At 30.5% G+C, this 25,897-nt stretch overlaps 1 protein-coding gene and 1 long non-coding RNA gene across 8 annotated transcripts in view; one reads left to right on the top strand and one right to left on the bottom strand.

The window, feature by feature from the left end:
• Nucleotides 1–12,843, top strand: part of LOC142322264 (uncharacterized) — a 28,543-nt gene extending 15,700 nt beyond the window's left edge. Inside the window, exon 2 of the long non-coding RNA XR_012755813.1 lies at nucleotides 10,470–12,843. This is a non-coding gene — a long non-coding RNA (uncharacterized LOC142322264). The remainder of the gene's footprint in view (nucleotides 1–10,469) is intronic.
• A 10,586-nt stretch (nucleotides 12,844–23,429) lies between these two features.
• Nucleotides 23,430–25,897, bottom strand: part of LOC142322261 (leucine-rich melanocyte differentiation-associated protein-like) — a 50,880-nt gene continuing 48,412 nt past the window's right edge. For all 7 annotated transcript variants that reach the window (XM_075361143.1, XM_075361148.1, XM_075361146.1 and 4 more), the window contains one exon: nucleotides 23,430–24,812. The gene's annotated coding sequence lies outside the window, so the exon portion shown is untranslated. The remainder of the gene's footprint in view (nucleotides 24,813–25,897) is intronic.

Genomic DNA, 25,897 nt, shown 5'->3' with positions numbered 1-25,897 from the left:
TGTTCCCCCAGGTGAAGAACAGACTGATATAAGTAATCATGACCTCCTAAGAGCCTTTGAAGACTGGTTTCAAAGGATGGTGCAAGTGTATAATGTGTGTAAAAATTATTTTGAAAGCTTATAAAAATTAAATCATTGTAAAACTTTCCTAGTGGCCTTTGTATGTATTGCTTAAAAACATTATTGGCTTCCATACAGTCACAGTAAGTTAATTCACTTAATTTAAAGTTTACGAGTATTTCCTTTTTTAAAATTATTGAATCTCTGTGCTTATTATTGGTGTCATCCTTTCATAATGTCACTCCATTCATACTACAAAATAATTTGTACTACAAAATAATAGTAAAATTCTTAAAATGCATATATCAGATATATGCTGTAATTAGTACTTAGGCTAGACAGAAATTTAAACAAATCGTGACCTCAGTTCAATAGGGGCTTCCATTATAAAAAAGTAAAATTTGGCAGGAGAGCAATTTTAATCTTTCTGGTGTGCATAATAAGACCTCAAGCATGTTATTTGTTTTTAAACTTTACTAAACAGTTTTTAAGGTTACTTTTAAAAGTATGTCACAGGAATTGGTTTCTTTCTTACTTCAATTATTCATTATTTTGATTTTATTTTTGTGTTATTCTATTTTTAACTTAAGAAAATGAATATTTTTACTTTGTAGTGAATTCAATAAGGTTCCATCAACAGCATTTATGATAAAAATATTTCTTTAGTACACTGTTTTTTGTTTTATTATTTTACATACTAGTTATTATGGATCATGTAATCAACTACATAAAACTCATCTTGAGAAGTATTAATGAAATGTTTTAAAAAACTAGACTAAAATTAATGTAACTATTAATAATAAGGAAACGGAAATTAAATTGCTTAAGTAAATTGCAAGTTTCAAACTTTGGCTTACCTAACAGAAACAATTTCTTTTCTATTTGCCCGGTACTTCTAGCTTATATCCTAAAAAAATCCAGTTTTCTAGGAATTAACAAAAAATAAGAGATGATTGCAGAGTGAAAATTACAGATCGTTAAAATAAAACTATAATTAAATTAACTAGAACTTAATACATACCAACTAACTTTTAACAATTATTGTCCTTCATAACTTAATGTTAGATAAAAAAAAATAAATACCAGAACACAAATAAAAGAAAAAGTGACAAGATGAAAGATATTATATTAATTATGTTTATAAAAATATTAATTTAGGCTTGTAGGTTATTGTTACGGTTTTGTTGATTTATTATGTTACAAAACGTCCTTACATCTGTTCAGTTCATTATTATCTGAACTAAAATAAATAACACATTAACATGTTCAGTACCAGCTTTAAAATAGTTCTCATAAAATAGCCCAGCTGACACATATTTGTGCTGAGTAGTTCTTTCACCATATACTAGCGGCACATATATGTCCCATTTGGTTTCATAAAGATAGATCAATAGACACATATTTTGCCTGTGTTCTAGTTAAAATCAATTGCTATTCATGATGTAATTGTCTCTTTTAATGGACTGATTGATAGTTTCATAGCAGTCTTCAGAGATGTGTGGTAAACATATGTTACGCTTGGTTTTTAGTGATGGTGTCGATACATGTCATAATAGTGTTGTAAATTTGGCATCATTGTTGTTTATATTTATGTAGCAGGTGACTTACTCTGGCTTGTTATTTTAGTGTAATACTATCGCATAACCTTATCAAAGTGTTTCTGTTGCTGTGTGTTATATTTAGTGTGCTTTATTATGTCAAATATGACATAATACTACTAATTATGGAACAATAGAAAATGAAAGTTATTAAGTTCTGAAATTGAGCACGTAATGAATGAAAGTTCTGAGGACAGCTCTTTGTTTAGATGGTGAAAGGGAGTATAAACCTCCTAATTCGGATGAGGAGACTGACAGCGAGGTAAGCATCAATAATAATGATCACAACAACGCACAAAGAGAGGATTTTACCTGGGATTAGACCCAAATAGTCCTTTGACAAGTAATCCCAATGTTGGGTTTGTTTATGATAGTGAAGAAAATGATTCCATTGCCAATAATCCAAATGTCCAGTTTGTTGTTCAAAGTATTAATCAAGATGTGGACAAAATAGACAAAATATTAGGACCAATAACAATTAATACTCCTCCAATTCATAATTTTACTGGCCAAGAAAAAAAAAATTTACGTTCAATTTACAAACGCATTTGAAATATTTGCTAATTTATTTGATGACAACCTTATGAGTAAAATTGTTATATGGATAAATAAATGTACTATTCTAGGAACACCTGTATCACAACATAGCATTATGAAAACATGGTATCCTATTAATTTAGAAGAATTGAAAAAGCTGTTAGGTTTTGTTATGCTTACAAATAATTTGCATTTTCCATCCATTCAACATTACTGGTTTCATCACCTTTACATGATCATCCTATTTTTGGAAGAACAATGCCCAGAAATCATTTCCAAGCTATTCTGAAATGTCTTTGTTTTTATGATGCAACTGAACATAGACTGCACAAAGTGGACAATGCCCTGAATCATCTTTTGGAAAATTTCACAAAGGCTTTTAGTCCTGTAGAAAATCTATTGCTTGTTGAAGCCGTGATACTATGGTGAGGAACACTGTCTTTCAGACAGTGCATCAAACTGTACAAACCTTGTACTCCTGATGAGTTTATCCTAAACATATTAGTCTACGTAGGAAAAGGCACTCACTTTTGAAGAGGCCACACTTTTGAAGTAGTCATGAAACTCGGTATAGAACTATATTGCAAAAGGACATACATTATATTTAGATAATCTCTACTGTAGTGTTAATCTTGCTGAACACTTGTTGGATAACAACCATAACATGTATGGAACACTGCAACAAAACCGGTCTGGCAATCTGCTTGAAGTTAAAAAAAAAGGCGAGTATATTAGTAAACAAAAAGGAAACATAACAGTGATGAAATGGAGAGATAAAATAAATGTTTTAACTATATCATCAGCCCACGAGCCAGAAATGCATGATATTGTTAACAAGAGGGAAAATGTTACACATCGAACCTAGTATGGTGGTTGCATATAACAAGAACATGAGTGATGTTGACAGGAGTGAGCAAATTATTTCAATTTCTTATTATTCAACATACCTAAGAAATCTTTATGTTGGTATATCAAGGTGTTTTTTCACCTCATGGATGCTTCGGTTAGAAATGGTATATATATTTATTCAAAGGTAGGCGAAAAGATAACATATCTGAGATTCATAGGAATTATTATTTTCTACAGTTGCTGCCCACCCCTCCTGTTATTGCCTCTAGACTACCTTCAGACCAACACCTTCCCAAGAGGTTGAATAATAGATAAGCTGTCATGCTTGCCGAAGAAAAGAGGCAGACTACTTTTATGTTTGTAGTATTTGTAAAGATGGAAAGGGTAAACACTGTATAGCACTTGACAAGAGATGGAAAGGGTAACACTGAAGCAATTGTGCCTAATTGTTTGAGGGAATGGTGTCAATAAGTGAAAAAGTAAAGACTTTCTTTCTTTTTATTAATATCGAGTTGTATAATTTTTTTCTTAAATAATTAATTTTGTATTTGTTAATGATTTCTGACAATGTGTAATAAATAATTTCTAGTAAAACTGTTAATAAATTTCCACAAAATTATTGCAACTGAGCCAATGTCTGTGTTGCACATATGAGCCAGGTGGCCTGCAGTAGACCCGCAGATTGGTCTAGTGGTGAACACACTTTTAAAATCAGCTGATTTCAAAGTCGACAGTTCTAATGCTCAAATCTTAGTAAAGGCAGTTGCTTTTATACGGATTTGAAAACATCATTGATACCAGTGTTCTTTGGTGGTTGGGTTTCAATTAACCACACATCTCAGAAATGGTCGACCTGAGACTGTACAAGACTACATTTCACTTACACTCGTACATATCATCCTCATTCATCCTTTGAAGTTATACCTGACAGTGATTCCCAGAGACTAAACAGGAAAAAAAAGGTGGCCTGCAGTAATAATAAATATAATTTTAATTTCTGTAGACAGAGTGGCACATATAGAGTGTTACATATATATAGAGTGGCAGAGTGTTACATGGAAAAATGCTCTAAAAATAAAAAAAATTGTCAATTAAACAATTCAGACACTATTTATGGTAAATTGGTTAGGTTTCAACAATTTTCAATTGTGGTATGTGGAGATGGTTAGCCATGACCTTGTCTACTGGTGAAGTCATCTATATTAGTGCTGGTTGGTTGTCTGGCACATATGTGTGCCACCTGGTATTAAACATCTTAAAAGAATACATCCAACTAGAAAGAATGTTTTTTAAGTATAGCTTCAAAAAAAAAAACCATGTCTATTTTCGTTATCCACTTGTACAGACTTTAAATATCCTTTACTTTTAACTGAGTAATTGTTTTTTAATCAGATTGTGTTTGAGGTATTGTTGTTGGGTACAGTGAAACCTGGCCAGAAGGGCAACGTCTTGCCTGCATACTACTATGTACAAGACCTGCAACTTCAAAAGTACCATCGCTGTGTAATAATTTAAATTTTACAGACAGTGGTGAACCTTGACAAAATTGCAGCTGTGAAACGTTTGAAAATGGAACAATAATGTCATCAAATTGTTTTGCTACTATACTGTAAGCCTTAAAGTCTGATGCTGTCATTTGTATTACACAAAATGGATTTTTGCAGTTCACTTTAAGTAATAGTCCTATAAAAGATACAGGAGACCATCTGATTTTCTTTAGTAATTTTTCAATCTGAGAGTGAACATTCTCACATCTTGTATAGATGAATGTCCAGGTGTTGATTATTTCATGGTAACTCTATGTTTGTTTTTATATCTTAGTGGAAAGTTTGTAATAGCTACAGATATTTAACTATTCCTGTTTTATAGAACGCAACTGTCACACCATGTATTAACTAGTTATATGCAGTTGATCGATCTCTATTTTATCTAAAATCTTAATAACAACAGCACTAGTTAGGTTGTTGCCAGACCACCTTGTAAGAACCTCACTCCAGACAGCACAGTACACCTTGTTTGAACCTGATACATGGACAGTCATATTGTATGTTGTAAATTTTTTTCTATAATATAATACTGATGTCAGAATGTGGTAATGGTATTACATTTACAAAGTCAAAATAAAATTTGTGAGTTTCACCATTTTTAAATTCATCATATTCAATTTTGTCATCACCATTTAAGCTTATTTTTTGCTCTTATTCCCAAATAATTCACACTTTTCACACCTGTTACTTTTAGAAAGCAGGAAATCCAAGTTGAATTCATAATTAAAAATATGACTGTACATAGAAATCGTTACTGGTTTCTTGCAATCTTCTGCACCCTTTTCTACATACAGATAATGTATTATTAAGATATTTAGTTTGGAATCCAAGTATTCTTTTGAAGAAGAAACTCTGCATAGTGAGATGAAACCTTAGGAAAAGATTTTATATAATTTCTTACTACTTCAAATGGAACAGTTTTTTCTCTCCCATCAGGTTTTGGTATTCCAAAAATCCTCTTATTTTGTGAACATTGTAGATGGGTTTTTGACTTAGGCATAAAGTATTAAAAAGAAATACTTAAATACCCTAATGTTATATCAGTTTTTTTGAAAAAAATATTGAAAACTGTGTAACCACTTTTTAGTTATAGACTTTGTAGCATTTTCAGTAGTAGGCCTATTATTTAGCAGAAAGAGCTTTTTTATTCTTAATCTAATTTGTAATAAGAATTAAAAATCATGGTTCTGTCTTCATCAGAAATGTGTTTAGAACAAGTAAATTTACAAGAATTATTTCAATTTTTTTTAGCCTTAATCACCTTTGCAGATTTTACTTTGCCACTACTGCTAGAAATATATTCCATTCCAACTTGATAGTCTCTTATTTACATGTTTTTTCCAGTTAAATGCATTGTGAGAGACCATACTCTAGTTTTTTCTTAGATTTTATGGGAGTTTTCTCCAATTTTATGACTTTACTTTCAGTTTCACTATAGGGAACCAATGGTTTGACTGAAATATTGTCTGAACATAATTCTTATAGTATATTAGGAGATGAAAGAGTTTCTTCAGAAACAGAGCGACTGCCTTCAGAATCATCAAACAAAAATAAAATAAAATACTTTATGAACTACAGGGAATATTTCACTAAACATTGATGAGAATGTTTTATCACATTAAAAAATCTTATAATAATATAAAATTAACTTAATTTACAGTAGCAGCTCAGTATTAGGCCTATTTGGAATGTAAGAGCTTTCCTTTTTTCCAAACTATTCATCTTTTGACCTTTATTAGAAATAAAAGTAATATTATAGGCTAACAGGATTATTTATATGAATCATACTTTTCTTTTGTAATATAAATGACATTTTTCAAAACTAAAGTTTTGAGCATTTGGAAACTGGCTGTACAAAATATAAGTTACCCCACTCATTTCATCAAGCAACATAAATTATAATCGTCACTTTCGTGACGATTATAAAACCACTAATTCTGGTTTTCCAGTTGATGGGTCTGTAGAAATCTCATGGTGCATTAAAGATAACAGCACAACCGTTATTCCTGTCCAGAACTAATGACAACAGCGTCATGTCTTCTGTGAACCTGTACACACTTGACTTTGCCACTCTTGCTTTGTTTTGGAGAAACTGTAGGGGAATCTCCCTTTTATTTTTCTTCATAGTCCCCACATACGTAATACCTCTTTAAAAATTCTCCAACTAAATCTACAGAAGTAAACCAATTGTCGGCAGTTAGGTTTCATTGTGTATTCTCAGCAGGTGGGATCAATCGTAAAACGGACAGTGGGTATTGAAAATTTTCTCTCTTCCTAGGTATTCCCATCACTACTATACAGCATATACGTATGCATTATACAGATAATTCGTCCTTGCATTACACTTTTATGCTATATTTGGCCGGCTTGCTCAGCATGTACATCTGAAGCCAGCACCACCTTGGAATGGAACCAACATTTCGTCTATACAGACATAAGCACCCATAGAATATAAACATTGGCTGCTTTCTATGATCATAGAAAAAATATTGGAAAACTGTGCGGTTGGGTCTTGAATTTTCCTTGCTTCACAATCGCTGGGTTTATCAAACAGTAACCATGTCAAAATAAACAAAAATCCTTGTTTTGACACGGTACATCTGAAAATGTTCCTTCCAGTTCCATCTGTTGCATATAAACTGTGAACTGACTCATCTTCTGATTTGAACACAGATGTGAAAATAAGGAGACCAAGGAATGCTTGTAGTTCAATGTTTTCCTTGTGTAAAACGATCAAACTTTTTAAATATTCACGTTGGTCCATTTCAAAATCTTCTCTATAATGTTCTCGATAAAAAGGGACCATATTTTTTCAATGTCGGGAAAGTCTCCAAATATTTTTGCTGGTAACTGCATTATATTGTGTTGCCTGGTCCTCACATTTCTTGGAGGCTGTTCTTTCCTCCATTTGAAGCAAGAATTTTTTCCGAAGTAAAATAAATTTGAAGACACCTCCTTCCTTCACAAAGTCTCGTTCAAGCTTCTAGGTCATCGATGAGTTCACCTTCATCATCAAATAAAATATGAGATTCATGATTACTTTGGATTTTAAAGTCAGGATCGTTGTCACTATCTGTAGGGTATCTAAAATTTCAATATTTTCACCCAATATCTGTTCAACACCATACATTTTTAGTTTTCTTTCTCCCCATGAATTTTTACTGCCTTCTGAGGTAATGAAACAGTCTATGAAAATACTATTGAAATTGTCTACATCTGCAGTTATCGTATTCTATATAAAATTTACTCAATATTGCAATGTTATTTCCTGCTTTACAAATATCTGGAGATACAAGACATTGATTGGTTTGAGGGTTTTTTGAGAAAAATAGTTGCCTCAGAATGGGTACAAAACTGTTCAGTAAACGAAAATGTCACAGTATGGTGATCCTAATTAAATCTAATTTAGCACAGTCCATCTGAGAAAAAACACTTCTCTTAAGTATAACATAAAAATGAAGTGAAAATAACTAGTAAACAAAAATTAGAAAATGATGTTAAAATGTGTAAAAAAGGTATATTACTGCTGAATTAAAATTTCATTAAATAAAACAGTTATTATTAATCACTTCTTAGTAAAATCTCATCAAATAAAACAGAAAAGAATATCTGTTACCTCAATGTCATTCTTCAATACCCAATAAGCTGCTACCTGTTGAACTACCGCATGGTTCCCAAATTTATCACATATCTTCAATAATATTTTTACACAAACTGACTGCTTCCCATGCTTTTTGCTTTCTTGTATGAAGTAAAGGAAGTATTGTGATGGCAAAAAATTCAGATTTCAACAAAAATATTTATTTTAACCATATCAATTTTGAGTAGTTACAGCATGACATCTGAATGTACGTATGTATCACGCATAACTCAAAAACAATTAGCCATAGGATGTTGAAATTTTTGTTTTAACATCTAATTGTGCACCTCCTCTTTTGATTGCAATCGACTGAACCAAGAGTGTCCAAAAAAAATTGGATTTTGTACATTTTCTGAACTACAGTAACCAGCCCTCATCAAGAGCTTTTCAACGATATATCATAAGTAGTAGTTACTTTCATTGGTTCTAGAGTTATAGACAAATAAAATGTTAATTAATGAAATATTTGGATCTTACAAGGGGAAGGCACATTAGTTCAAATGTGAATTCATTTCCTTTTTTTTTATTTAAATATATTGATTTATTAATAATTATTAACCACTGATTGTGTAAAAAAAAACTTGACAATAAATAGTAATTCAATAATAACAATAAAAAAAAATTATGAAAAAATATCAGAAGTTATTAATGAAATAAATTTTATGTACTTATTTAAAAAAATGTGTATATGTAATTTAATCAGATTTTTCCTCATTAATTGCATTACTCTGATGGAACATGTGCACAGATGCTGTTGTGGACGTACATTTATATTTTCAGTAGTTATTTAATCACTTTGTAGTAAAATCTCATCAAATAAAACAGAAAAGAATGTTTGTTACCTCAATGTTTTTCTTCGATAGTCAATAAGCTGCTGTCTGTTGAACTACTGCGTCGTTTCCCAAATTTTTCACATATCTTCAGTTATATTTCTACATAAGTTGTCAGTTTCCCATGTTTTTTTTTTTTCTTTAATTACAAGTTGAATACAATTCTTCAAACTATTTACATCTACTCTATTAACATCTATCAATAAAAGCACAGGGTAAATTAAAATTAAATAGTGTACTCCATAGTGATACAACTATGTATCTAACATTAGTCTAGAGCAATCAAGAGTCTAATATCTTTGAAATCATTTCATACATGTAGATTGTAAGAAAAAATCTTATTCAGTTATCCTAGTTTTTCCATTATGCAAGTGTTTGGTGTTCCAGTTATTAAGAGTTTATTGAATTAAAATGATAGAATTCTTTTAGACTCTTCATTGCTGAACCTAGCGATTCCAACTTACTACAGAACTATAATAGTTATAACATTTTTCTTTTATAAATGTATTTCTCTTTTAAAATATTTTGTTTCTGTCAACATAGTATGAAAAGAATTACAAAAAGTATGCTTTTCTACTCTTGTTATTCTTTTCTACTAAAGTTCAAATGTGTTATTGTAATTGTTAGGTTATAATGTAACTCATTGGATTACAATAATTGTTTTATTGCTATTTTGATAGAAATTTCGCTTGCTTTCATTTGCTGTGTACTTTTTGTTTCTTTCAGTATTATTGTTAGCTTTTGTCAGCCAGTAATTGTTTGTTTTATATATATTAACATACTTAACTTTTCATTTTGTTTTTTATAAGCTTTTGTTTTTATTTACTAAAAGAGAAATATCTATTAATTAATAAACTATAGGTAGGTAAGTGCATAATTAAGTACCACTATTATGTCGTATGTAACATTAATGTGTTTAATTTTATACTGTCTTAAAGCAAATTTTGCTCTTACAGCTATTTCTAAAATGATATTGTTACATTGTGAGAATCTTTGGAAATATTTCTTACTTAGTTGAGACAGTTCAGAATAATACTGAGCTAATAACATATTTATTCTCTTCCTGTATTGTTTTACTGGAATTTGTAATACCTAAATTTTGTGAACCTTTTAAAAATAATGCTAATTTTTGTTTTATCTATATCAAATAAAATATTAGACATATATTACTAACATTCCTGTTAAAATTTAATTTCTTAATTCTTTTGCTTCTGTAGCAATAGATTACACTCTGTGATAGAATTATAATTTAAAAAATGTTTTAAACTTTTTTGAACATGGATTATGCTGAATCTTGTCTTTTAAAACCCCCTACAAACTTAAAATCCTTGCCTCAGAATTTTGATCGTGTCTCATAAATTCTAATATATTTTTCTTTTATAGCTTAAAAAATGTTGTCTTTTTTCAGGAAAAACACACCTGATCATGGAAAGGAATCAGTTCAGCAAAAAAAATAACTAGGAACATTGAATATTGCTTCTGACAACATAAATTTTAGGCTTCTTTCATATACATAAGAAAAACCAAATGTACTTGAATTTCTTCTTGGTAAAACATATGTTATAAATATTTATATAAATATATACATAACACTAATGTAAAAATATAAAATGTACTAAAATACATATTGTTTGTTAATGAACAGTACAAATGAGTGATTGTGTGTGAGAGTGTAAACTACGTCATCAGCAAGACCTTGTGGACTGTGTCCACTTGCCTTTTCAGAGTATTATAAAGTTATTTATTGATTATTACTATTATTATTATTATTATAGATTATTATTATTACTGGACATTTTAATGTTAATCTAAAACTCTATCTGAATGTTAGATGAACAATTCAAACATTTTAATAAACTGTTCAAGTGTGATAAGTTTAATAAATATAAATATATATGATTGGTTATTTTATTATTGTTGTTATTTTTTTTTCTTTTTTATCAGAAGTTGCATGTATAATATTAATTATTATTAAACAAAATCTGAGTACTATGATGCTTCTTGTTCAGAAAAAGTTATTGTAGAATTAATTAAAATAGAATAGTAAGTTTATTAATTGTATAAATTATAAACTTTTCATTGTTAATTAATATAAATAGAAAAGGCTACAATCTTAAAATACATTTATAAACCATTTTATTGTATTTATTAATGGGACTAATAATATTTAAAGTATATGATAGTGTATGGTTGATTCATTTTCACTCTTTTATCTCTCTTTGTTGTTAGGAAACATAAGTCATGAGGAGTGCATAGTCAATTGTTAGCACAACAAAATGTTTTATTATTGATTCCATTGTTAATTTTTACTTATTGTTATCAATTTTATTCCATTTTATTCTCAATAAACTCAGGATAATTTCTTTTCCATTTTTTTTTTTTTTTTTTAAGAGTATTTTAATAGGTAATTGTGAACATCGGTAACTTATCATAAGTTTAGTGTTTCCAGCATAATGTGTAGTATTTAAAGTAGAAATTTTCATTATCAGTTGTCATACCGATAAGTAATAAGACTCCTTCAAAGATATTGAGAGTTAAGAGGGTCAATTATGTTTTATATTGTATTATCACTGTTCATTTAGTATTACAATGGAGGATAAGTACGAGAAGCAGAAAATTTACTGACTACATTAATCCTTTTTGCAACAGGGTGGTCCTAGAGATATTTTTAATGAAATATAAAATTTTCCCACACAAGCTTTAAGCTTCAACCTTATGTAACAAATTAATTGTGTAATAGATGGGTGGTGGCCAGTTGCAATTTTCAGTTTTACTAGTTTATGTAAATCACTGGTCTGAGCACTGTTTGTCAGACCAGCTATACTGCCATTTTTCACCATTTCATATTCGTAGTCTTCATTAAATATACTGTCAAGTTTATGCCATTTCTTTAGTAATAAAAAAAAATAAAAAAAAAGTAAAAGAATAAAATTAATGTTTTAATGAAACTGAGAATAATAAGAATCTAGTACATTTTTATTTGTGTTCATGTGTTTTTTTATTCAGAGTTGTGTTCCCTTCTGTATGTTTCTCTTTATGTAGTAAAAATTTTCAGTTGCACAGTGTTGTGGTAACTGCTACTTGGATGATGGCCCAATTATCTGCTGCTGGAGTCTTTGATATCAATTAACACTGCTTGAAAGCGTTGTAATGATGTATTTGCATTCCTTCTGGTATACTGGAATGTGAAAAGATAATTGAAATAACTTTTGTTCACAGTTGCCTTCTTATTTCTCCATATCCTTTATTTTTTTTTCTCTTATTGCATCAAAATTAATGCATTATGTATATATATTCATATATATATTATTTTTATATAAATAATTATCTTCTTACTTGTATACATAAATGTTAAAAGTGGTTATTATTTTTTTAGTAATATATTGTATTATAGTTTTCAAACTGTCCTTGCATTATATGTTGAAGTTTATTATCATTATTTTATTATTCAGTTTTTAATTATATCTTAACTTCATTTTCTCTTGTTACCATTTGATAGTGATAATAATTATTATTATTACTAGTATTAATTATTATTATTATTATTACGTATTTTTCACTGCACCAAATTGTACTACAATTCCACTTTACTTTTATGAAATTTGAGATGTATGCTTTTTTTATGCCCACACATGAAAATATTGTTAAAAAACTATTAAAAGCTGTCATTATCTAATGAAAATGTACCTAAAATGTTGCAGTGAAAAGAAAACCTGGTAAATAGTTGTATACAATATTATTGATTGTTTATTATTATTAAATAATTTAGATGCTTCTAGTGATGTGTATATACAGCAATACACAAGATATAAGCACTCATAACATAGGTGTGTATGTGTGTATGCATGTCCATATGTATGTGTGTATGTATGTATGGGTGTATATATATATATATATATATTTATATTTACGGCCATAAACCTTGCTTGCCATTTATCAGTGTTGTGAATTATAAAACCCACTCTACAATTTTTTTATGTTTACAATTGGACCAAATTTTTCATTAACAAAATAAAAAAATTATATACAAGTGACATTACAGATTACATTCTGATTGTAGTATTTTTTATTTATTATTTTTTTTTTTTAATTAAAACAATATAAATATATCTGCAAAAAATGCATTGATATTAAAAAAAAAAGAAGTAAAGACAGGCTTTATAATGGTAACACAGCATTTACATAATACAGGCAAGGTTTATAAATTGTTATTGTTATTGCCTTAGATTTAGGTATTGTTAAAGTTTTTGAAATCATACGTACGGATTGTTAATTTAATTTTTTCTCATGTAATTTTTATTTTTATTTTTGTGTGTGTAACATTGAAATATATTGTACTTAGAAGTGAAATATAAATATTGTTTAATCAAGCTATTGTAGATAGTGTATAATGTGTCACTAAACACCATTAATAAATTAAATTCTATTAAAGTTTTCTGTATTTGTGTTTATTTTAAGCTTTTTTTGTTTCCTCAGTTGGAAATAATAACATTTTTACTAATTAGGTCTCTTTTTAGTTTTGTTTGTTCTTTGAATCTTATTAAACTTAACCATATTGGTTTAAATTTTCCGGTGAAACCAAATGTGTTTTAACCCTAGAAAGCAGCTGCTGTCAATAAATCAACACTTTTTTATATCTATAATTAATAATTTATAAGTTTTAATCTCAAGTGTACAACAGGTTTTTCGTGAAGAAATGGAAATAATTTCAGAACATGTACTACCAGATAAAATGTTATAAAAATTGTATAAATATGGGTGCACAGAAATACTTGTGTTTTCTAGTTGTAACTTGAGAAAAATTTTGTCCCAATTTCTACTCATGTAAAATGAACCCTTGCTGAAATTCATGGAATTTAATTGAAGAGGTAAATTTGATAATTCCAAATTGTTTTAGACAATTATTATAGAACAAAAAATTGGTCCTGCAAAATATTTTTTTTTTTTATTTTGATGTAAGTAACTGTATTAAACTATCAATAAACAAACATTTTCAACAAAATTTGACCTTAATTAAAAATAAGCAGTTTCATTATTGGAAAATATCTAGAAACAAAATCAATAATTAAAGTAAATAAAAACTTCTTGCAATAATTGATTCTATACAGAGTAACAACAGCATGCTGCAAATAATTTTGTAAAATTTGCACTACACTCATACTTACAAACCTCTCTTCTTTTTCTGTCTAGCCTCTGGAACCACTGTAAGGTATTACTTCAGAGGATGATATGTATGAATGTAAATGAATTTTTTGGTTTCTTTTGTAAAAACATTGTTATCGAAGATAATTTTTTTACTTTAATTCAATTAATGAAGAAATGAAAGTGCACAAAATTGTCAGACTGCATAATATGAGGGCTGTTTTTTTTTTCAGTCTTCGATGGGCTATAAAAATAATCTAACACATTTTTCTACAAAATCACCAAAACGATTGAGGTATTGGTTGTATCGTGATACCAGCTTTCCGATGCCTTCTTCAAAGAAGTTTGCCACAGTCAGGTAAGGTACATCTTGACAGCCTTCCGAAGTTCTTCAAAGTGTTGTCTGCCTGACCATGCCTTCATTTCTCAAAGGAGGTGAAATTGCTAGGTCTAGACTATACAGTGGATGGTAGAAAACTTTCCACTTGAATTGTTTGAGGTCTTGCGTCACATTGGCACAGTGCAGTCGTCCATTGTCGTGGATCAAAACACACCAGACGAGAGCATGCCTCTTAAGTTTGTTCTGGACATAATTCCTTTGTTATTCTTAAAATTCCATTGTTATTGTTGTCCTCTGCTTTATAAAAGTCACCTTTATGATACGAAAAAACTATAGCCATTGTATTTGTATTGCTTAGTGTCTGTTCGAACTTTTTCAACTTGTTTGGAGAAGTGTGTATCCACTGCTTAGACTGTTCTTTGGTTTCTGGATTGTCTCAATGGATCAAAGTCTTATCACCAGTAATGATAGACTTTCAAAAACCTCTTCTCCCTCATAATTGTAACGCATGAGAAACATTAAGGCTGATGCCATTTGTTGCACTTTGTGATTGTCGCTCAACATATTTGGGACCCAAAAACTGCACACAGTTTCTGGTATCCTAGGTCTTTATAGTCACAATTTTGTGCAGACCTTGACCTGGGTAGGTGTATAGTAGCAACAGATTTGTGTCCTTCCCCACCTTCATCATGGATGTCTGTTTGCCCTTCTTTAAATTTCCTACCCTATTACTGTAAACTACCTTCACTCATATACACTAGGCTCATTCTGTGATGCGCTACATTCTTCTGCTTGCAGATAATGTATCACTTCGCAACTCGCACCCAGCCATCTTTAATTGCCTGTAGCCTCAGCTCAGACTGATGCAATGAAACTGGCAATGATAGAGGTTGTACTGGTGGTGGGGGAGGGGGTGCATCACACGATACACAGACCTGGCTCCTGCCTACCTCTTTTTTACTTAGATGCACAATCAGAGGTTGAAAAAAAAACAGCCCTCTTATTTGCAGTACACTAAAAATGTTTGCCTTATTGCAATTGTTTATTAACAAATTTGAACAAATGAGGTGTGACAGTTTGTTCATAGTAGAGTTAAAAAACTAATATTAAATATATTAGTGATTAAAAATTGTTTTGTAGATATGTATACATACATACATACACCGAATTTCAATAAAATATGTCTGTTATTTAACGTCATTATATAGGTGTTCAACAAAGAATATAGATATTTAATTTGTTATAACATCTGAGGTATACAGTTGTTGATTCAAGACTAGAATGAAAGAGCAAAAAGGACAGTTTTAGTTGCACGCATGGTCATAAATAAATTGATTCCCCATCTTGGCAGTGCCACCAGCAAAAATGCAACTCCTGAACTGACCTGTATTTTGCTGTGACAGTAACATTGGTTGATGGCATAATTTGTTCGAAATGACTGGATCTCTGAGGTAAAGGTAAGATTATGAGACAACCAAGGTTATCTGAAGAAAATATTGAACATAGGGAGTTACCCTGCAAATGTCAGTTGCAAACTAGTAATGCCAATGATAACTGTGGAATGTCTAAAGAAAACCGCTTACATATGCATCTATGCCAGTTTCACATTGAAATGTTCAGCATGAAGATGACCACTTTTGATTGTATTGCATTTTTTAACTGGCAGTCAGAAAATTCCCATGAACTCGATACAATAAATTTTGCATGGGCAATAAGTTCAATTTTTAATGTACTTACAAACCGAAGGTGAAATTAACTGTTATCCAAACTATAAAAACACTACAAGACTTTATCTTTTAAAGAAATTCGCTTCTGAAATTAAGTTTTCACCGCTTGAAACATTTTTGAAGTCAAATTTAGAAAAAGCAAACTGGCTCTTTATTTCAATTGTTGTTTTATTTATGGGGGACCAGATCAGAGCTCTATGGCAGGTGCCAAATAATCAGTACTTGAATTGTAAGGTTAGTGTTATCAAGAAACAAAATACCATTTAAGTAGGGCAGGAAAGTGTATCTGTTCAAAAATCATAAACTTTTTATTTTCTAAAAAAAGCTTCACAATTTTCTGTTTAATAAAATATATGGTTATATACTTTAAAAATCAAAAGTTGAAAACAGAAAACTGAACAGATGCTTTTTTGAACTACTATTTAATGTAATACTGCCGATCTTGCAACTTTCATTTTGCCATTTGCTTACATTTTCTTAATTTATATATTTATTTTATTGGCAAGAATAATTTGAATTATACAAAAGCCAACTGAAAGCTCAACATTGCAATTTGGTGATGGCTTCTAAAAGCTGTTTGTTGAAAAAAACACACTCAAGTTCAGTATACGAGGTGTGTTCAAAAAGTAACAAAAATTTTTGTTTTTTGGAAAGAATTTTATTTATTCGTCTGCATTAATATCATCCCCTTCAAAATAGTCCCCATTAGATATTATACACTTATGCCAGCGCTTCTTCCAATCCCTGCAACACTTCTGGAACTCTATCTTTGGAATAGTGTTTAGCTCTTTCAGCGATTCGCTTTTAATCACATCTATGCTTGTAAAACAATAGCCCTTTGGTTCTCTTTATTTTTGGACATAGAAAAAAGTTACACGAGACCATTTCTGGTGAATATGATGGCTGGGGTATCATTACAGTGTTGTTTTTTGCTAAAAATTGATGAACAAGCAATGAAGTGTGAGTAGGTGCATTATCGTGGTGCAAAAGCCATGAATTGTTTTGCCACAAATCCGGGCATTTTTTTCAGATTGCTTCATGCAAACAGCATTGAACTTGTAAATAATACTCCTTATTGACTGTTTGACCTTGTGGCAAGAATTCATGATGCACTATACCATTAAAATCGAAGAACACAGTGAGCATAACCTTTATATTCGACCATACTTGTCGAGCTTTTTTCGGTCTTGTTGATCCAGAATGCCTCCTCTGGGACGATTGAGTCTTAGTTTCAACATTATATTTGTAAACCCATGTTTCATCACCTGTTATGACACATTTCAGTAGTTCTGCATCATTGTTGACTTCATTTAACAACTTCCATTTGCCACTGTTTTTGTTAAAAAATTTTAACAATTTTATTGTTTCACACCCAAAACATCTGAAAAAATTTCATGGCATGAGCCAACTGATATCACAACATCATCAGCAACTTCTCTGATTTTGATTCAGCGATCATTCACAATCATTTCTTTCACTTTTTCCATGTTTTCATTGGTTGTTGATGTGCTGAGGTGCTTGTCATCTTCACGACCTACTTGAAAACGCTTATACCACTCGTAAATACTTGCTTTACTCATAGCAGACTCACCAAAATCAATATTTAACATATTTAAAACATTGCTACACTTTATTCCATTCTTATAGCATAGCAAAATTTAATACTAATTCTCTGATCCATTATTATACAAATAAAAAGTCACCGATTGTACCAAAACACGTGTTATCCTTTTGACAGCCGACAACAGACTAAACATCCAAATGGCTAAAAATGTACAGATACCTGTTTAGCAATACAACAACGAAAAAATCCTGAGAATCTGACTAATGCAACACCCGCAAAATTTCAAAATTCATGTTACTTTTTGAAATATGATGGAGTTGTTTGCTTTATTGATAATAGCAAATACCTACTGGGAATTGCACTTGGATGTTTATTTAGCAAAATTCAAAAATATTGATAATGATAGGGTTTAAAGGAAGAAATTAAAGGCAGTGGAACTTCTACATTAGGTGAAAAGAAATGCAAAAAACCTTTATTAAGAGCAAAGGGCTGATTCTTTTGAAGAGACAAATGAAATAAAAATCGTGTAAAATTCTCCAAAGATAATTTTTTTTTTCATTTTTAGAATTTGTCATAAAATAATTCAGTTTGAATCTGAAATATCTACTAAATCTTCCATTGGTGAGTATCTATTATTAGGATTTCTAGAATTATTTAAAAATATTAACTTAGCAAGTAAAAAAATTTTGATTTTGACCAATAATTATCCTAGATACCTCGCAGTGTAAGTAAAAATCATCCAACATATGATTTTGATTTTGAACCTGTAAAAATGTCATCTTTCTTAATTTAATATTAACTATTTCCTCACAATTGATTTATTCATAATCTTGTCACCATATATTTTTCACGGCTATTGATTTTTTTTCAGGGAAAACCTTTCTTGGATTTAAAAAATAAATAGATTACACTTCAAATTCCACATTTGGGGCATTTTATAAAAGAATGTTCAAATTCCTAAGAAAACAGTATTAACTAATTTATTGGCGCGACTGACCAAGCTAATAAAGAGGAAACTGAATTTGCACATTGGTAGAAGATATTTACTTTTTTTAATAAATAATGGGTATCAGCCAAAAGATATCCAAAAGTAATGGCCTATATTTAGAAAACCAGTCGTCATAATGTCTTAATCAACAGGAAATATCTCTAGAGTTTGTTCTGTATACTCTCAAGATCAGCAAGATGCACAAGCACAGACTCGCAATGAAATTATAGTTGGCAAGATGTGGACTTTAAAACAGAAGATTTTCAGTGCATGCTTTGGTTAGCAGAGTTTCAGTCAGTTATACATGTTCAATGATGACATGCACAAACTAAATGGAATATCGATCCTCCTACATAAAAGTCTATTCATCAGTGGGATACAACTGTAAGAGAGTTTGGTATCACAAACTGGAAATCATCCAAAGGTTTCACTTAGTGACGAGACTGTGGATCGTGTATACAACGCATTCCAGTCCTGGAAGGTCAATTAAGCTTGTAAGTTACGAACTGCAAATTCCTTGTTTCAGTGTTATAAAGCAGCTTCATTTGTGAGTGTACAAGTTACAACTCCATCACACTAAATCAAATAAATGACCACCTACGAGGTCTGTAAATAAAGTAACGAGACTAGTTTTTTTTGGCAGCCAAAAAGGCAACACTGTAAAGTTACTAGTAAACATATGGTTATATGAACAGCTGATTTATATTACATATTAATATTTTTAGTCTGTCCACGCGAGATGTAAACAAACTTTTCATGAAACGAGTTTTGTTGTGCATTACAAAAATGAGTAATACTAATTATGAGCAACGTTGTGCAATCAAGTCTTGTGTTAAACTCTGTGAGAAAGCTAATGAAATTTCTTCAAAATTGAATAGGGCGTATGGAGATGATGCTCAAGCTCGAGTTTTGAGGTGGGTTAAAGCATTTTCAGATGGCCAGGAATCAGTTGCAGACAATCCACCCTCTGTAAGACCATTAACATCAAAACGTGACGACAATGTTGAGCAAATCAGAGACTTGATATAGTACGACCAGCATTTAACTGTGAGAATGATTGCAGAACACTTAAACCATACCACAGTCTACCAAATTTTGACGGAACAAATTAACATGAAAAAGTTTTTTGCAAAGTTGGTCCCAAAAAAACTCACTGTTGAATAGAAAAACAACAGAGTGGAAGTATGCTGCTATCTGATCCTGATTTTCTAAAAAAATATTACTGGTGATGAATCTTGGATATTTGAGTACGACCCAGAAACAAAATGCCAGGACAAGTAGTAGCACACTTCAAACACACCACGTCCCAAAAAAGCAATATTGAGCAAATCAAAACCATGCTAATTTGTTTCTTCGATAGTAATGGCATAGTCCATAAGGACAGACAATAAATCAATATGTTCACTTAGAAATACTTGAAAGACTGCGGAAAAAAGTTGCCTACATGAGACCAGCCATCAAAGACAACTGGATGCTGCATCATGACAATGTACTTTCTCACACTGCACTCTCAATTAATGAGTTTTTGGCAAAAAAAAAAACATTCCTGTAGTTCCTAACTAGACTTGAGTCTGTGCAACTTTTTCTTGTTCCCGATTTAAAAAAACACCATTTTGGAACAGTATAAAACATTAAAAAAAAATGTAACTGACTGAAGGATATTCCAGTTTCTGAATTCCAATGCTGCTGCTATGAAGAGTAGGAAAACTGTTTGAAGCATTGTGTGCCTTCCCAAGAGAACTATTTCGAAGGTGAAGAGTCCAGGTATAATTGGTTTGTAAATAAAAAGTTTTTCTGAATCAGTCTCATTATTTTATTTACAGACCTCGTACAATTTCAATTTGCTGCAGAAGTAATACACGACGTCGAAAATAATCCTAATTATCATGATACATAGTTATTTAGTGATAAGGCAATCTTTCATATGCACAGGAAAGTTAACAAATATAATTGTCAAATTTGGGGTACTGAAAACCCTCTTAACAATAATCAAAAATGACATGGGTACATCAAAAGTCAATGTCTGGCCTGTTAGGACTGCACATAAATGATATCGGTCATTCTTTTTCATGAAGCCCACCATAACAGGATGCAGGTACCTCAACATGCTTGAGTATTTGGAGTTCAGATTCCTGCAGGCTTCTTTCCAAAAAGATGGTGCTCCACATATTCGAGATGTTACCATGTTCTTGAACAACACTTTTCCTGGATGTTGGATCAGATGAGGAGGTCTAATTCCATGACCTATATCTACATATTGACACTCTGTATCATCTGCTATGTTTAAACTGAATGGACCTCTTACAGCAATAAATAATTATCAAACTATCATTACTCACCAGCAGAATTCATTAAATATTACAAATACATAAAATTGGATGCTTAGCAGTATCACTCTCTTCTAATTAATAACATTATTTCAATTCATAATTCTAATATAGCAAGCAGTAGACTGAAATGAAATACTGAAGAATATGTAGGAAATTCATCAGTGTGTGTGTGTGTGTGTGTGTGTGTGTGTGTATGTGTATGTGTATATTATACTGGGTTATCATAAAAGAATGGTACGGTTTTGAACATGGTTTAAATTAAAACAGAATTACTTACAGTTTATGTTTTTTATTTTTCAAATTTGAGGAGGTCTAATTCCATGACCTATATCTACATATTGACACTCTGTATCATCTGCTATGTTTAAACTGAATGGACCTCTTACAGCAATAAATAATTATCAAACTATCATTACTCACCAGCAGAATTCATTAAATATTACAAATACATAAAATTGGATGCTTAGCAGTATCACTCTCTTCTAATTAATAACATTATTTCAATTCATAATTCTAATATAGCAAGTAGTAGACTGAAATGAAATACTGAAGAATATGTAGGAAATTCATCAGTGTGTGTGTGTGTGTGCGTGTGTGTCTATGTGTGTGTGTGTGTGTGTGTCTATATTATACTGGGTTATCATAAAAGAATGGTACGGTTTTGAACATGGTTTAAATTAAAACAGAATTACTTACAGTTTATGTTTTTTATTTTTCAAATTTGTCGTCTCAAACATTTTTTTACGTAATTAATAAATTTCAATATGTGCGTCCTTAGTCGCTCGACAAATGTCCAAACGATACTCAACTTCTCTCCAAACATTGGTTAACAATTCTTCGTTAATGGCTGTCATTGCTTCATTAATCCTGTTTTTTAAGTGGTTTAGGTCGCGAATTTTTTGTGTATAAACAACGCTTTTGATGTACCCACAAGAAAAAGTCACAAGGTGTCAGGTCTGGACTCCTTGGAGGCCAAAGTATGGGTCCTTGCCGGCCTATCCATCGATCTCCAAATTTTTCGTTCAAAGCGTCCGTGACCAATGCATTGAAGTTCTGGGGAGTACCACCTTGTTGGAAATGAAGTTGATGAATGTTTTCGAGTTCATCCAGCTGAGGAAAGCAATAGTTGGTAAACATGTCAAGATACACAACTCCATTAATTGTTTTTTTCAGCAAAGAAGAAAGGCCCTATTACACGATTTTTCATCACACCACACCAAACATTAACTTTAGGCGAATCGCGTTGTTTCTCAATAATTGCGTGTGGGTTTTCAGAGCTCCATATTCGTGAATTGTGTCTGTTAACACATCCATTCACATGGAATGTAGCTTCGTCTGTAAAAATTATATCATCTAAAAACGATTCGTTTTCACTTATTCTGTCCAACAGTTAAACAGCAAAATTGTAACGTTTTACACCATCATCGGGTTTCAATTCCTGCAGTATCTGGATTTTATAAGCGTGTAATTTCAGTTTTTTATGTAATAACTGGCTTTCAGGTATACCAATAAAACACCTAGAAATTTCCCTACAATCTTCCTATGAATTACTGAAACCCCATCATTCTTTTATGATAACCCTGTATATATATAAATATATACACCACAATGCTTGAACAAAGCATTAAATAAAAAACCACACTTGACGCAAATAAATTAATAGAAGGAATTCTGGAAAGGAATTAGTTTCCAAAAAGGATTTTTTATGAATATTTTAATTATAGAAACAATTAAATACTAAATAAAAACACTAATTCTAGAAATTGAATATAAAATTTATTTAGAATTTTAATGTACAATATTATTAAACAATATATACTCAATAAAAAACAGTAAAAAATAAACAAAAGTGCAATCCAGATTTACACAAAAAGTAATTTCAAAATGCTTTTTATCATAAAAACCATTACTATTGTCTACAGCAAATCAGGTAAAACTGTTAAAAATAATTTAGTAAAATTTTTACATTATAGTCTTTTTAAACTAATGTCAAATAATTAATAACTAATTCGATAGCAATCAATGACATCAGTTATTTTTCACTTTGTTAATATTAACTGGAATTTTTTTAATTAAAATATAATATATATATTTGGTTCAAAAATTTATCAGATTTATTTATTATTTACAAGATTTATTTATCTGTCTGTTCATGATTTCCAAATGGTTAAGATGCCCACTTTTATGCTTTATAAAAGCTAAAATAAATTCAGCTTTTTAAAAAGATTTTAGCTTTTTTTTTTTTTTATCTATAAATTGATATAAGATACTCATACATTTGTTTTGGTTACCTTAATTCTTTTTTTTTGTTAATTTTGTGTGTTGAGAATATTCTTATATCCATTTACATATGCCATGTTTGTTATAGTTCAATGTAATCTTTTGCTGATGCAGGTGTTTATTTTTAAAAAAATCTATATCTTTTTCCTGCACTGTAAAAAGATTTTTACTTTGATGATATAACTACAATAGCTCCAGAAATGCTATCCAACATTACAAACATAACTATCAGCAACCTAACAAGTTATTCTACAGCACAAATAGCAACACAAGACATGTAAATAATATTTTAACATGCAACAACATACACCACAAATTAAAATTTACAGCTGAATGTGAAGTTAATAAAATAACTAGTTTTCTTGAATTAACAATCTACAGATCAAAACATAGAAAAGCCAAACAATAATGAAGGTGTTATGGTTTATTCATGTCATCTGTAGATGACAAAGTCATCATCACTTCTCAGTTACAATTTACTGATCACACACAAAATAAAAAAATAACTGAAACAAATATACATTGCCTTAACAAATAAATAAAAATTCACAAAAAAAGTAGCACCAATTAAAAAGAGCTAGATAAAAATGTAACTTTCAGGACAAAAACTCACCAACATTTCTAAAAATACAAACTAAACCATTCCAACAGCACAAAAAAGTGCAATGGGCAAAAAGTTTAAAACTATGACACAGTAAACATGGAAGAATATGTATGCACAGTAATAAAATGTTAACATTTGCAAACAAATCCAGCAAATAACTTAATGTTTCTAAATATCCACTGTATCATTATTACATATACAAAAACAAAACAGAGATTTACAAAATGAACTATCACAATTAAAGATGAATTTCATTTATTATTTTTTTTTATCTAAACCTAACAATTTTCTTGACTCAAAAAGAAATTAACATTGCTTACTTCAGAAAGTAGATTTCAACTTAAGTAAAAGTATTAAAAGTTTCACTCTTTGTTTCTTATGATTAAATATTAACCATTCCTTTGCTTTGTTTTTGTCTTTGAATTCCATTAAAGAAGACTATATTATTTTAATGTTTTTAATGTTGCAATTATAAATAAACCTGAGCAAGTCAATTTTAACTCGGCTACAACCTAATATTTCAAACCATAAAATATTTAACATGTTATAAGAAAAAATTCTGCACTCTCATTTCTTTATCTCCCAATCAACTAAGTATGATACTTAAGAATATTAAAAAAAGAAAAAAAAACAACCCACACTAAGAAATAGATATATGAAAAACCAAGCAAATGAATTAAATATTAACTGTAGAAATTAATTTCTTCATCTCACAACATAGCTTTCAGTTAATGTCAACTCCAAGTGAAGTTCTTCTAAAGACAGGTACCAAAAATCTGCAAATGATTCAAAACAGTAGCTATTTTTAAAAAAATCATTGAAAAATATCCATGATAAATAATTTTTTGATAAATATTTCATTTAAATTCATCCTAGCAGCAGAATTAGCTGATAAATAAATTAAAGATTTAACTTTATAATATTATTTCTAGTCAAAACACTTAGTAGCATACAAACTAAATTGGCAACCTTTTATTTAATTTTAAAAATAATGAAGTGAATAAAAATAGTAATTTTCTCATTCAAGATCACTCTAAGATTGATTACACATATTAAACTGTCATATTAACACCAGTATTAATAATGCACTTTATAGATTTCATCCCTCTCTTCTATGCTCTGACCATCAGTTGTCTGCAGAGATTGAGAAAGTGAGGTGTATTGTGTTGTGCATGCATTAGCAATTTATTCAATACCAGAGTGAGTGAATATTGTTAAATGTGACCTAAGAGCCAGTTATTTGAAGGAAACACAGGATTTATTCCGTAAAGTGTTTCCTATTGTTCTGAACCACCCTCCCCTCACAAATTGCAAACTGAGTCTGTTGTAAATGCACTAAAGAACACCGCACTCCTGAACTTCACGTATGCATTCCCAAAGTGATGCTTTGTAGTCCTATGTAGACAAACTATCGCAGCAGGTCAGGGCGAGTAGAACAACCTGCAAACGTGTCCTGAAGAGTTTGAAGTTAAAACCATATTACATCACGAATGTGCAACTGAAACTGAAGGAACTGGACAAGGGAAAACATGTGACGTTTTGTTGCTGGTTGTTGAATATGGTTGATTGGACCAATTTATGTTTAACATGTCAGATGAGGCACGGTTTCATTTATCAGAAAATCTGCACCTAATACACAAGATACCCTTACATGACCAGGAGATAGTGATGTGGTGTGCTGTCTCTGCTTGCCACGTGTCTTATTGGTCCAATATTTTTCAACACCACAGTCAACACAGATGTCTCTACCTGACTATTTTGGATGTCTTTACACAGCAGCTGACAGAATGTGAGGACTGCTTTTGCCAGCAGGATGGGGTGACCAAACACACATCTAAGAGGTCACTTGCTCGTGTTCATG

Source organism: Lycorma delicatula, chromosome 3 (assembly GCF_047948215.1).
Source record: "Lycorma delicatula isolate Av1 chromosome 3, ASM4794821v1, whole genome shotgun sequence".
Lineage (NCBI taxonomy): Eukaryota > Metazoa > Arthropoda > Insecta > Hemiptera > Fulgoridae > Lycorma > Lycorma delicatula.
The sequence above is the reverse complement of the archived record's forward strand: the minus strand, read 5'-3'. Positions and strand labels throughout refer to the sequence as shown.